Source organism: Protopterus annectens, chromosome 9.part0 (assembly GCF_019279795.1).
Source record: "Protopterus annectens isolate FY-2018-M chromosome 9.part0, PAN1.0, whole genome shotgun sequence".
NCBI classification, from domain to species: Eukaryota; Metazoa; Chordata; order Ceratodontiformes; family Protopteridae; genus Protopterus; species Protopterus annectens.
In genome coordinates, this window is record NC_056743.1 from 612,016,174 (window position 1) to 612,029,669 (window position 13,496).

Consider the following 13,496-nt stretch of genomic DNA (forward strand, 5'->3'; position numbering starts at 1 on the left):
GTTTGTTAGCAAAACCATAAAAAAAAAAAATAAAAAAATAAAATAGCAGACTTCATCAGAAATATACAGTGGTGAAATAAGGCAGTACTTAAATGGTAAACTGTATAAAGAGTGGGTTATTAGATTTGAGCCAACAAACAGAATTCAGTGACTAATTAATTAATATCATGATCCAAAAATTGGGAAGGACACTGTCTGTCACTGGCCAGTTGGTTGACTCTTAGAGTGCCAAACCTGGAAGATAACTGATATCCTGCCATGGAGGTGCAGACTGAGAACTTCCTCACTAATCATCAAATGTTATGACCTAGCAGTTGGTGTCATACCGCTCAACCTGGAAACATCAAAAATCTGAACAAGGCCCATGAAAAATAGGTACAAATCTGTATGCTGATTAACATAACATTTGCATACATAATTATGTAACCTTGCCCACTCCAATGGGATTGTGGGATACCAACTTTTAAATGCAAACTGAAGAACAGACAGCCAAAATTTGGCATCAGAGTCCCCCTGCAGCCATTACAATTGCTCATTGCCTGGATATTTTGCTCATTTACCATAAACACTAATATGTGCATACTGCTTGACTAACACAATGATTATCTGGATTTTATTTTTACATTTTACTGCCCAATGCACAAACACCAATAGACATCTGCTAAAACAAAAGAACACTGTCTCACAACAAAAATAGACTTGGTATTAAAACTTCTCTGCCCTTGAAACTCACATTCATTGAAACAGCACTGAAACCCACAACACATTCAAAGAAAATGCATTTGGCCAGTGGTGGATAAAGATTACCTTTGGGCTGTTTTCAAATCATTGGCCCCTTGCACATAAAAGAAACATACATATTTTCTTTGATACACCTTCCTGACTTTATTAAATTATATTCCTTGTATAATACAGCACACTTGTTAGACAGAGAGCATTTTACATTTATTGTTTGAACATGTTTCCAGTAGGCTGTAGGCAATGAAACAAAATGTATGAACCAATAATGACACAACTGCCCAATTCAGAACATTTCCATCATAAAAGTGTACTTCCAGTGTGTCCACACCCACACTGTAAATAGAATGACAGTAGCGTAAGCCATAGGCATCTTGCACAGCTTCTCACACTTATTTTCAATTTCAGTTTTTTTTGGGGGGGTACAAAAGGCCAAAAAACAGGGACATGTCTTAAACATTACTTGTAGGATTTTGAAAAGTTGCTAGAATAAAATGCTGTGTTACCACCATGCTTTCACTGGCAAGTCTCGAACCCAGGACCCTGTGTGATTCCTGTGCCTTGGCCCAGCAATCAAGGAACCTCAATCCTCACAATTAACACCAGAAAGGGCATCTCATATACGAGGAAAGGATAACAAATACACGCAATAAAGTGCAATTTCCCTTAAGAACACACAGAGATCACAGTCAGTCAGAGTCTGGTCGCTCCCTTGCTCTTCAGGTCCCAAATAAGACTCCCCATTGGGACAGCTACAGGGTCCAGATCTCAGCCTAGTGGGCAAGCTAAAACCTCTATTACCCTCTCTCTCCAAACAGTGCTTCATGTTCCTGCCAAGTAGCTGACACACACATACACACACACACACACACACACACACACACACACACACACACACACACACACACACACACACTTTGAAAAGAGGTTTACAACCATACAGACACTCCTGGGGAAGGCTGGCACAGGTTCTACAGGTGTGCACCTTTCTCCCAGACTATACGGTAGTTCCACTGGCCACCACCCACTAATATTTATCAGCTACTCAAAGGCCCTTAAAAGGGTGTCCAATTATTACTGTGCAATATTATTATCCAATTGGTAGATGTGACTAAACAGTCAAAGCTTATTAGAGTGGCTTTGTACAGCAATCACTATAACTATGCAATGTACTCTAGAGCTTAAATTATCTCTAGACAAACCAGCCACAGTTGAAAGGTTTTAAAATATTTAATAATAAATAATTAAAAACCACAAGACAATACTTTCTACTGCACAGTCAGTGTTAGTCAAGGGTTCAGAGTTCACAGAGAAATATTTTAAATAAATCAGTAGTACAGTTCTGACATCACAGAAAGACACTTAGTCTAATCTTCTAATTTCTAGCTATTTCTACAAGAAAACACAAGTCTAAAATAACTTACATAAGACAACAGGCAATGCTGTGAGTTAGATGGTCCAGACAAAAATGTTTAATGCCTTCTGGTTCTCTCTGTTTAAATTAAAACTGCAGTTCTGATAAAATATTACACCATTTCACACTTTCCTGGAGTTCCCAGGCTGACAGAAACTGCATTTACATTCTTTTACACTTAGAGCAATAAAGGACATTCCACGTGTAAATTCTGGTCATTAACTTTAGCCTTAAAACAATATGCAGGAAGCCTTCATCTAGCCAGACTGGAGCCGACTTTAGATCAAAGAGTCACAACATGCTTTTACTGGGTCAGCAGAGAGCATTGTTGCCACATTTTTATAACAGCATTTTTTTCATTTAAGACAACAAGCCTGTGATTCACATTCATATTTACAAATGATAGAATTATATATAAAATTCTATCTGGCTAAGCTGGCAGCCTTCACCCATCTCTACCAGTCTTCACACCCCCCCCCCTCGGAGAACTCAAGCTAGTTTTTCAAGTGACCCTTGAGAACCGCCGCTTGAGAGGGTTATGTGTATCTGAGTATACCTACCCCATTCCCTGTCTTGAGAGACCATATGCATTAGCATTGCTACTCCCACTGTGGTGCTGCACTGACATATATGCTTGCAACCCCAGGCTCCATCTTAGCAACTTGGCATTTTGCTGACTGGCTCTGTTTAACCATGTTAGAAGGTTGTAATCTGTCATAACAGTGAATTTCCTTCCATACAGATGAGGCTGATGTTTTTGCAGTGCCGACACTATGGCTAGACATTCCTTTTCTGCAGCTGTATAGCATTCCTCCTTGGGTTGGAGTCTATGACTTAGATAAACCACTGGGTGCTCTTCCCCCTCTGAAGAAATCTGGTTAAGTACAGCCCTCACCTCATGGTTTGAAGCATCCACCTGCATAACAAATTCTTTGCTGCAATCTGGACTGCTAACACAAGGGGTCCTCCCAAAGCTTCTTTTAGCTTCTGGAATGCCTGCTCACATGCTGGGGTCCACACTACTTTATCTGGCCTATTGTTTCTTGTCAGGTCTGGGAGGGGAGCAGCTATGGTAATATAACTGGGGACGAACTTTCTGTAGTACCCTGCTGTCCCTAAAAATGCCGTCACCTGCGTTTTAGTAACAGGTGCAGGCCATGCCTGAATGGCTTCCACTTTAGCAGGTTCTGGCCTTAACCTACCACTCCCCACTCTATGTCCTAGGTGGGAGACCTCCACCATACTCACCTGACATTTGTTCAGGTTAATGGTCAACCCTGCCCTCTATAGTCTGCCCAGCACATCCCTTACATGCTGAAGGTGTTCTGGCCAGGAATGGCTGTAGATGGCAATATCATCTAGGTAAGCAAGGGCAAACCTTCCTGCTCCTTCTAGGATATGATCTACCAGACTCTGGAAAGTTTCTGGGGCATTCTTCATCCCAAAGGGCATCTTTGTTAACTCATACAAGCCAAAAGGAGTCACAAAGGCTGACTTCTCTCTAGCACTGGGAGTCAAGGCCACCATCCAGTAACCCTTAGTAAGATCAGTGGTTGTAAGGTACTTAGCCCCACCCAGCTACTCTAGGGCCTCATCTGTCCTAGGCATGGGGTAAGGATCCGACTCTGTGTGACTATTTAATTTCCTGTAGTCCACACAGAACCTGGTGCTGCCATCCTTCTTTGGCACCAGCACCACTGGGGAGGCCAAGGGAATGTTGGACTCTTGAATCACCCCTAATTCCAACATCTCCTGTACCTCCTCCCTCAGAGTGTTTGACTGTCTCAGGCACCCTATAAGGGGCCTGCCTAATAGGCCTTTGGGGTCCTGTATCCACCTGGTGCTGCACTAGGTGAGTGCACCCTGGTTTCCCAGTGAATATGTCCCCAAATTCCTGCAACACTGCTCAGATTTCTCAAATCTGGGTAGGAGATAGCTGCTGGGACATTGCTACCCCCTCCCCTAAGGTGTCAGCCTGAGTGTCACTGAGGAGATCAGTCCCCATATCTCCCTCAGTCTCCTCCTACAATCCACTGCAAATGCTCAGCACAAGGGCCTCCCTATCATGGTAAGGTTTCATCATGTTAACATGGTACAATTTGTGCCCCTGCCATCTGCCTAGCAGTTCCACCATGTAGCTAACATCACTTAACTTTCTTACCACCTTGTAGGGTCCCTCCCAAGCTGCTTGCAGCTTGTTGTGTCTTACAGGAATGAGAACCATTGCCTGCTGCCCCACAGCATACTCTCTAGCTCGAGCATTCCTGTCATACTACACCTTTTTCTGTTGTTGGGCTTATGCCAGGTTCTCCTGGGCCAAGCCCATGCATTCCTTGAGCCTTGTCCTGAGGTTTAGGATTTATGCCACAACATACTCCTTGTGAGACTTGCATTCATTTTCTTAATCATCTCAAATCAAATCTAGAAGTCCCCTCACCCTATGCCCATACAGCAGCTCAAACGGTGAAAAACCTGTGGCTTCCTGGGGAACCTCTCTGTAAGCAAACAATAGATGGGGCACATATTTGTCCCACTCCCTCTTAAACTGATCTGCAAATGCTCATAGCAAGGACTTGATTGTAGAGTTTAACCTCTCAACAAGACCATTAGTCTGGGGATGGTAGGAGGTGGTCTTCATGTGCTTCAACCCACAAGACTTCCACAGACAAGCCAGCACGTCTGACATGAAATTGGCACCTTTGTCAGTCAGTATTTCTTTTGGGAAACCTACCCTGCTGAAAATCCAAAGAATTTGCCACATTCTCTGCCTCAATGGAGGACAAAGCCACTGCCTCAGGGTATCGTGTAGCATAATCCACTACCGCTAGGATATACTTTTTCCCTGTGGAATGTGGGGTACTCAGAGGACCCACAATATCCATAGCTACCCTCTGAAATGCCTCCTCAATCACAGGCAAAGGCATGAAAGGAGCTCTCACCTTGTCTTCTGCCTTGCCTACCTTTTGGCACTGCTCAGAGGTCCTGCAGTACCCTGTTACATCTCTGAAAATTCCAGGCCAATAGAAGTTCTGCATAATATGCCTCTTTGTATATTTTATGCCCATATGACCTGCAAAGGGAATATCATGGGCTTTGGCTAGAAGCACCAGATGACAGGCTGTAGGCACTACCAACTGCTGTAATCTCTCACCTTTTATCCCTCCTTCAGGGGTCCACACTCTGTATATTAACCCTTTGTCCCAGTATACAGACTCTTCCTTTCCTTGAGAATCAGGTGCCTCCCTAGCTACCTGCCTCAGGCCTTGCAATGAGGGTCTGAGAGCTGAGCCTCTCTCAACTCTGTCCTTGTAACCCTTCCCAGCTCCCCTTCCACAGGAAGTCTGGCATCCTCTGACAGTGGTGCCTCACTGTCAGCCTGGGTACTACTACTCACCTCTACCTTTGCAGTCACTCTGTCCAAGGGACCATCAGTTCCCACTAGCAGCTGTGACTCACGTTCAGTCTCCCTGCTACAGATTAGCTCCCTCCCAGAAGTAACCAGCTCAACAGTCCTAGCTGCAAGTATGCAGTCTGTTTGGGTCTCCCCCATGCTACCAGACCCACATGCTTGTATCTTAGCCTGACCTCGTGTAACTGCATAAGCACATGGTGCTGCCTCATCCAAATCCTTCCCTCACAGGGCATCTGCAGGATGGTAGTTTACCACTCATGTTGTCTCAAGATAACCTACTATTGGCATTTTGTCTTTCCCACTTACTGGCTCCCTCACCTTTTGTTCACCACCTTGCCTCTATGGACAACTGTATGCCACATGGCCCCACTGGTTGCATTCAAAACATTTAACCCTAGCTCCTGGACGTGTACCTGGATTAGTGGCTTCCCCTGCCACTGGCAGATTCTGTTGTGGCAGTCTGTGCTGCTCACCATGGGTTCCTTTAGACCCATGAGCAGTACTGGGGGTCCCCTTCCTGTGCAGGGCTGCCCTGCTTGCCAGGTATAGGTCTCCCTTCTTCCTCAACTCATCTGAAGTAGCACATTGTCTATCAACTAACCAGATCCTCATATCCTCAGGCAAAGTTCTAAGGGCTTGTTCCCTCACCAAAACATCTGCCAGCCCTTGTAAAGTGGTGACCTGACATCCACTCACCTACCTATGGAAATAAGTGCTCAATTCAGCAACATATTCCCACACACTTCCATCTGCCTTGCGTCTATGCTCACAAAACTTTTTCCTATATGTTTCAGGTTTAGCTTAAACAGTTCTAAAAGACATTTCTTTACAGAAGTATAATCAAAACATGCAACATCAGACATTTTGGACAGAACAATTGCAGCTTTACCATGGAGTAAGGGGGTCAGGAACCATACTCAGAGCCCTTGGGCAACTTCATGCTGTTTACATACCCTCTCAAACATATGAATGAAACTATCAAAATTACCCTCTTCTTTAAACTGCAGAAGAAATTTACTGACCTGTTGTGCTTCTGGGGTCCAGTTACTCCCTTTTCCCATTACCTCCATGACTCTGGCAAAGAGTCAGCATCTCCTTCTCATGCTGCCTCAGCCTACTTTGTTCCTCAGCTTGTAGATGTGACAGTTTCTCATTCTCTTCAGCCTGTAAGCATCACAGTCTCTCATTTGCTTCTAATTCCACACTCCTGGCCTCCAACTCAAGTCTCTTTAGCTCCAGCTGGATTTTTAAGTCCACTTCAAAAAGGCTGAGCTGCTCATTCTCCGAGGGAATTATATCTCCACTGCCATTCTGATTGTCATCTTGGTTGCTGTTTTCTGATGCAGCTGTAACCAAGGCTGCAATCAGGTCTGCCTTAGTCAGGTTTCCATGCACCAGCCCCTTAGCCTGGCACATCTCCGCCAGCTGGCTCCTTGTCAGCTTTCCATACTCCTCTGCTGACATGCTGCCTGCTCACCCTAACTAAGCTAACAAAAGAAATAAAATGACTGTGACCTGAACTCTGAGTATTCACTGTGTGGCTGTTTTAGAGTACGAAAACACCTTCAAAGTTCACTGTACACAAGCTACAGGATTCACTCTACCCACACCACTACAAGCCAATTAGTATCTGCCAACTAATTAATATGTGATGTGAATATCCCACCTCTGCCAAACAATTAATATGTGAGGATATCCCAACCACTGCCACCAATTAATATGTGAGGATATCCCAACCACTGCCACCAATTAATATGTGACACCTGTGCCCTGGCCCAGCAATCAAGGATCCTCAATCCTCACCACTAACACCAGAGAGGGCATCTCATATATGAGGAAAGGATAACAAATACACACAGTAAAGTGCAATTTCCCTGAAGAACACACAAAGATCACAGTCAGTCCAGGGCTGGTTGCTCCCTTGCTCTCCAGGTCCCCAATAAGACTCCCCACTGGCACAGCTATAGGGTCCAGATCTCAGCCTACTGGGCAAGCTAAAACCTCAAGCACCCTCTCTGTCCAACCAGTGCTTCGTGTCCCTGCCCATGTAGCTGACACACACACACACACTTTGAAAAGAGATTTACAACCCACAGACACTTCTCGGGAAGGCTGGCATAGGTTCTCCAGGTGTGCACCTCTCTCCCAGACTATATGGTAGTTCCACTGGCCACCACCCACTAATATTTATCAGCTACTCAAAGGACCTTAAAAGGGTGTCCATTTATTACTGTGCGATATTATTATCCAATTGCTAAACAGTCAAAGCTTATTAGAGTGGCTTTGTACAGCAATCACTATAAATATGCAATGTACTCTAGAGCTTAAATTATCTCTACACAAACCGGTCACAGTTGAAAGGTTTTAAAATATTTAATAATAAATAATTAAAACCACAAGACAATACTTTCTACTACATAGTCAGTGCTAGTCAAAATCACACAGAAATACTTAAAATAAATCAGTAGTACAGTTCTGACATAATAGAAAAACACTTAGTCTAATCTTCTAATTTCTAGCTATTTCTACATGGAAACACAAGTCTAAGATAACTTACATAAGACAACAGGCAGTGTTGTGAGTTAGATGGTCCAGACAAAAATGCTTAATGCCTTCTGGTTCTCTCTGTTTAAATTGAAACTGAAGTTCTGATAAAACATTACATCATTTCACACTTTCCTGGAGTTCCCAGGCTGACAGAAACTACATTTACATTCTGTTACACTTAGAGCAATAAAGGACATTCCATATGTAAATTCTGGTCATTAAGTTTAGCCTTAAAACAATAGGCAGGAAGCCTTCATCTAGCCAGACTGGAGCCGACTTTAGATCAAAGGGTCACAACATGCTTTTACTGGGTCAGTAGAGAGCACTGTTGCCACAATTTTGTAATGACATTTTTTTCATTTAAGACAGCAAGCCTGTGATTCACATTCATATTTACAAATGATAGAATTATGTATAAAATTCTATCTGGCTAGGCTGGCAGACTTCACCCATCTCTACCAGTCTTCACACCCTGTACATTACAGTCAGAGGAACATACCACTAAGCCAAATCAGCAGTTTCATGAAAGATAGAAGACTGAAACATAAATGTCTATCATTTAGTGAATTCATTTCTCACTTCTCACCATTGCTCTCAACCTATTTGCACAAAAAACCTGGACAAAGCCAATAATGGGGGAATACAGCCCCAAAATAAGGAAAATTTGAAATATTGATCTTATAAACTTAGAAAACTGCTAGAATAAAAAGTTTTGTGTTACCATTTACTTTATGAAGAATATGAAGTTTGAAATTCAAATGCCTGTCATTATGTAATGAATTAAATCCTGCAGTGATTTTCCTTCAGCTGTAGCAAGCTGCTTGCTGCAATAAAAACAGTCAGCTTGCTACAGTTACTATTAGACAACCTTGCCTCACACTAAGTGCTTCAGTTGAACAATAAATACACTATCAGAATGCATTTATGAATCCACAGCATCCTTTCAGCTTCATGAAGCAGTGTAGGCACCTGCCTTTCATACCCCAGTGATAACATTTGCGCCAGACAGGCACCCCTTCAAGCTGCCCTAGTTAAAGGAGGGCTGATAGAAGTCAAGTTAGGGGGAGACAACAAATTTTAAAAATAAAATGATAGACCCTCATCTTTGTCTGGAGATCCTCACGCCTTCTTTAAAAATCTATGTTTAACTGACCTTCTTAGTATCTATGTAACTTTCTCTCTTTCTTTGCATGCTGTTGCTAGTTTTTGACATGGGAGTCCAACATACTTCCTACTCAGTTGAAAAGTCAGGGTTTCTTTCACCTTTTGTAAGCTGGTGCATATCTGTAGTCTCATTCAACTGACATCTGATGACAAGATGTTTCTTCTTTTTGTTTTTATTGCATTCACACACCATGTACTTTGAATAAATTCATAAACATCATGATTATCTGTGAAACGTACTGTTAATGTCTGTCCATAATCTCTGACATGGTAAGGCATTTATCTTTCTATGCACTTTCTAAAAATAGCCATAACATATGGCTCTTTGGTTTGGTAGATGGACTCTTTTCATTGACAGTAAACTATATTTAAAAAAAGAGATCTGTTTAGCAGGCAGACAAGGCTGTTTATATTTGCTATTAATACATCAATGGCAAATTTGTCAGAGTAAGTGTAAGGGAAAATTGCCACCATGTCAGACTCCTAACAACCCCTCAGGAGCAATAAATGGACAAGTCAGCTTTTGTCCATTCATTCTTCAATAAACACTTTATGCTGTTCGGGGTCCTGAAGCCTATGTTGGCAATCAGTGGGCATAAGGCAGAGAAACCAGTCTGAAGAATCTGTTCTAATAAAGAACATGTATGTGCAAGAATACACGCACACACACACACACACACACACACACACACACACACACACACACACACACACACACACACACACACACACTCACTCTGAAAATAATATATACACAGTTTCAGGTTTCAGCTTACTTCTCTTCTCTGTGATAAATCCTTTCTGTTTCACACACACCACAGTGTCAGCTTACTTCTCTGGGATAAAATAAATCCTTCCGTTTCACCTATACAGCCAGGTGACTAAATCCTTCTGTTTCACTCCAGGCAGCTTCCGAATAAATAAACTAAATCCTTCCATTTCACCCAGGCGAGCTTCTAAATAAAATACCATCTGTTCCAGAGCCATTCCCATTCTGGAATTATAGCTAAATTCACTAAACTAGGTATAAATCCCTAGATCACAAGATGGGTTGCCAACTGGCTCACTGACAGAACCCACATTGTAAAGGTTGCAGACTCCAAATCTGATCTCAAAGCAGTGACAAGTGGAGTACTACAGGGTTCCGTCCTGGGACCTCTCCTGTTTGGTATCTACTTCTCTGAAGTACAGGCTAACACAGAAGGCCTCTGGCTAACGAAGTTCGCAGATGACTGCAAACTAGTAGCCATAGTCAAATCCCCAAATGATGTGGACATCCTACAGAAGGGCCTCACTGAGACAGATGCCTGGTGTCAGAGCCATGGCCTCAAGCTCAATGCCAAAAAGTGCAGTGTCATTCCCTTTGGTAAAAACTCTGTACCCATGAACTACCACATAGGCAGCAGTCTACATAACACTGAATGTGTGATAAGAGACCTTGGGACGCAGGTGGACAGTAGTCTCTCCTTTGATAGTCACATCGCCACAGTAGTCAGGAAGTCCTTCTACGTGGCACACCTCATCATAAAAGGGTTCTCATCCAGGAAAAAAGAGGTCATTGTTCCCCTCTAGACCCATTATAGAGTACAACTCCCCTTTTGGAATGTACCTCACAAGACATCTGCAGCAGCTGGAAAGGCCACAAAATTACCTCACAAAGAGGATTACTGGCCTCAAACAAATGCCCTACACTGACCGCCTCAAAAAACTCCAGCTTTACTCCATAGCATATTGCCTGCTCTGAGATGATCTCTGCCTAACATATAAAGCTATGTCAAACCCAGAGCTGCTGGACATGCTACATCTAAACAAATCCCAATCCCTCCGACCTACACGCTCTAGGGACCTAAACCTTGTCACCACAATAAACAGAACATGCTGGAGGGATAGATTCCTGTCCCAGAGACTTCCCATACTCTGGAACAGGCTACCCATCTATGTCAAGCAAAGTTCTTCATTAGCACTCTTCAAGAAAAATCTTGATGAGTGGATGGGAAATAGGAAATACACCCAGGGGATCACTTCTGTGTCTCTGCTCGACACAGGAAAATAACTTTCTTGGCTGGCATAAGCCAGGGAACCTTGTTGGCTAGACTTACGTAGGCCCTTGGGACAATAGCCTAGTACCTACCTATGAACCTATGTTCCCTCTCACAAAGCATTTGAAACCAGCCAGAAGCCTGGAAATATATGCGCAGCAAGCTCAATTCCAACAGGCTGGTAGCCCTGACAAGCTGACGTCATCTCGCACATGATGACATCAGCTAAAGCGCAAAAAATAAAAAAAAAAACAAACTGAAAAAAAAATAAAGAAAAAAAATTGGAAATGAAGGGGTGTCACTCGGGAATTGTGGCACCCCATTATTTGGACCCCAAAACTTGGTAAAAAATGACTAATTCAATATAGTTGGGAGGTATGGCTGGTGTGTATATTTAAATAGAAAGATAGATAGATAGATAGATAGACAGATAGATAGATAGATAGATAGATAGATAGATAGATAGATAGATAGATAGATAGATAGAGATGAGTGCATGACAGACGTTCGAACTATGCAAACATTGAATGCCTGACAGACATTCAAATCTGTTTGAATCAGAAATATTAAAACATTCAATACTGTAGATCAGACAGACTCACACAAAAACAACTCTACTTATTTTGCAGGAGGAAACCTTGCCTGCACTCCCAGTGTTTGGGGCTGCTTCCCAACACCTCCTACTAATTATATATACCAACTCGGAGATTGCAATACAGTGGGGAAAGGGGTAAATTCCCTGATCCCACTGTACTGCAGTCTTGCACAGCAGAAAGAAATGGTACAGTTGATCCACTGATTTTGATCAGTTGTACTGGCTTTTTTGCAGGTTGAGAATTCAGCTTGTCAGTAGGCTGAATGGAACTGATACACACACGTACACACACACACTTATATATATATACTATATATATATATATATATATATATATATATATATATATGTGCATATGGGTCCCCTTCACATGGTCGACATTTCAAAATGCCGAAATTCATATGGCCGAGACGATATTATCGACATTTGAAATGCTGACAGTGTGGAACTGGCATCTCCGTACAGTGCGGAATGGAAATATTTCCATTCCTGCACTGTAGTGCAATCTTGGAGCAGTGTTTTGGTAAGTGTTTGTTGTTTTTACTTTTGGTTTTCATATGTTCGACATTTCAAATGTCAATCATATGGCCTCGGCCATATGAATGTCGGCACTTTGAAGTGTCGAACATATGAAGTAGATCTATATATAGATATATATATATATATATATATATATATGTGTGTGTGTGTGTGTGTGTGTGTGTGTGTGTGTGTGTGTGTGTCTATATATATATATATATATATATATATATATATATATACATATATATATATATATATATATATATATATATATATAAAGCCATCACACTGGGGGGATTCTAGAGGCATTCTGCCCCTGGACAAAGTGTTTTTGAGATGTTGATAGTTCATATTGACACCCAAAAAAAACTTACTATAAAGTAATGTTATGAACATAATTAACTTTTTGTACACTGTTTTTGTTTTTATGAAATCCATTCTAGAGAACAGTTTTTAAAAACCTTAACAATGTTAAAGGGTGGTTTTCTCATACATTGCTTTTGTTAGTCTTTTGTTTATTTAAATTATGACACTCCTCCACAGTTTACAGTTATTCTGAATATGTAATATGTGGTGAAAACCAGTAAAAAGTGAGTGTTGTCTTGAAGCTGAAGCCAAGTATCTTTTACAACACAGATATGGGTTTTTCAATTTGCACAGGAGCTTTTAGTTCCAACATTTTATTGTCAAAGCTTCTAGAAGTGAGAAGCTCAGCTTTGATGTGGTTCTGACTGGAATTTAATTGAAATATTGTTGCTATGTTAGAAAGCCCACAAGGTAGACTTATCCTAAAAGAGTCACAATGGAGGCAGCACATTCTTTATACAGTGTATAAATGCTGTGAAATGAAAGCTGCAGGCCATTTTTGGTGAAGTAATTGGGTTGATGAAAATCTCATCCCAAGCAGACACATACTAGACCCTCTAAATGATGGCAGATACTTTGCCAATTACCTTATTTTTCTATCTGGGCATTCTGGGAGACAGTAAAATTCAACTCAAGGCCAGAGTTTACCTGCATTTGACATATGCTCAGTAATCTCCAAAATGTTTTCCTGCATGTCCT